The sequence below is a fragment of the Triticum dicoccoides genome, chromosome 7B (assembly GCF_002162155.2).
Source record: "Triticum dicoccoides isolate Atlit2015 ecotype Zavitan chromosome 7B, WEW_v2.0, whole genome shotgun sequence".
Taxonomy (NCBI): Eukaryota; Viridiplantae; Streptophyta; class Magnoliopsida; order Poales; family Poaceae; genus Triticum; species Triticum dicoccoides.
In genome coordinates, this window is record NC_041393.1 from 725,297,795 (window position 1) to 725,300,196 (window position 2,402).

The window sequence follows — 2,402 nt, forward strand, 5'->3', positions numbered from 1 at the left end:
CCTCCCCTCTTCCTCCACAACTTCAGCGATGTGCAGGTCGTGGCCTTGGCACTGGCAGGCGGTGGCTCCGGAGGTTCGTGTTGATGTCGCTCTTGAACTCCGTGTCTGTCGTACTCATCGGCGTCCAGCTCCTCGGTGAAGGTGGAGATCATCATCTCCTACGGCGACGAGGCGGACCAGCCTCCGCCGCAGCAGCCATCGATGCAGCGGCAGATGACCAGGGCGCGGTCTACGCCACCACCGACTAGGAGTATGGGCAGCAGATGGAGGTCATGCTCCCTCGCTCCGTCCTCCACATCACGGCCCGGGGACACAACCGGACACACTCCTCCGCATCAACTCGGAGCCCGCGTTCCCTCCCCACTCTCCTCCGCACTACCCCGACACCCAAATCGGTTGTCATGTCAAAGAGGAGCCCCTCTCACGGCCTCCCCTACGCGAAGGAGCGGCTCTCTCCACCGCAACGGTGCATGAAGGAGGAGCGGCGCCCTCCGCTCCCCCGACGCGTCAAGGAGGAGTGGCACTCGCCGCCACCCATGCCCGCGAAGGAGTGTGGTTGCCTTGCCACTCCCTCGGCGGTGGCGACAACAGCAGAGACACCAGCTTGTCCTGCTGGAGCACCCTAATTGCGGCAGAGTACGTCGATAGGGAGTGGTGATGGCGGGATAGGCGCAACGCGGTGCGCCGAACGGAGTTCCTGTACTTCGATGTCCCACCGCCACACATTGCGGCGAACCCATAGCTGGCTACGCCTGGGCCCTGGACATCTCCAAGACAATGGCAGAGACGAGCAAGCGTCGTCTCCGCCACCTAGACGGGGAGATGGCCAAGTACAGTGAGAAGTGGTCTCTCAGCGCGATCGCCGCCACAACCGCTTCTCTAAGGTCCAGCACCCTCTCCCCCTACCCACTTCCTCGGTGATCGTGGTTGCACTGCACTAGGCACAAGAGAAAGCGGAAATGATCATCTAGGAGCATCAGGATGCTGCCGTGAAGCTCTATCGCGCCGCCGCACCCTTTCGCCGCCTGAATCCCGACGACGACGACGACAACGGCTCTGACAACGATAACGGAGGAGCCACCGGCTAGCCCGACATGGCCTATGGGGTCACCTTCAAGTATAGGGTATTGTAGGGTTAGGTTTTCTTAAGGTTTTTAGTTCACCAGATGAAATATCATTCGGTTTTATGTAAAGTTATCCTAGTTTAAATGAATAGCATCTAGTTTGCTTGAGTTTAAATCAAATTTATTAATTTTCATTAAAATTCATTTGAAATGTAATCGGACATATGCGATTAGCTTTGAATGGTCGCCTCCCGCATCCGTGTCCGCGTACTGGCCCCCTCGATCCACCGATGTATGCAGGGGGAAATCTGGGGTCAGCGTTGGAGATGCCCTAATGGCACATCTTCACACGGCATAGCCTGACGGCCTACATGCTTCTTTAATTGACAGATAAGGAATACGGGATGGATTCCCGTAGTTGTTCGTACTTGCAGGTGATATGCCGCATTTTTTGCAAGAAAAACTTCCAATTTATTCCTGAATAGGTAGTATAAAGAACACCAGAAGTACAAACTTACATCCATGTCCGTAGACCGACTAGCGATGACTACAAACACTAGTGACCCAAAGGCGTGCCGCCGTCATCGTCCCTCCCTCACGGGAGTCGGGAAAACCTTGTTCTGATAGACAGTCGGGATGTAATTGTGCTAAGGCCCTACAAGACTAGCACACCAGAACAACAATCGTCGTCGATGAAGAGAAGCATTAATCAGAAGGATCAAACATGTTGACACAGGAACACAGATGGACGAAGATTGGATCCACCAAACACACATGCCGACTAAATCCCAGGATATCCGCCAAAGACAAACCTCCACACACCCTCCGACAGACCTAGAAGCACCGCCGAGGCGGGGGCTAGGCAGGGAGAATCTTATTCCATCTTTAAAGAGTTGATGCTGCCTCACGTCGCCAAGCAAGACAGGAACTCTAACAAAACTAAAAAATACATCCAAGAACCGGAGCCCTCCAACTGGAAAGTGATTGGATCCACCGTGTGTCCATGGCCCTAAGGCCTCAGGAGACGAGTCAGATTGGTGCCGGCATCGCCGGGAGGCCTAGAAAACCTAGTGGCGATTGCGTGCTGATACATCTCCAACGTATTTATAATTTATGAAGTATTCATACCATGTTTACAACAATTTTATATGGTTTGGGTGATTTTTTTAAATCAAACTAACCTGGACTCACGTTGTTTTTAGCAAAACTACCATGGTGATGTTTTTTGTGCAGAAATCAAAGTTCTCCAACTGCAGCGAAACTTTTTGACAATTTGTTTGAAAGAAAAGAGGCACTAGAAGCTTCGTGGGAGGGCCAGAAGAGCAACGAGGGCCCCAC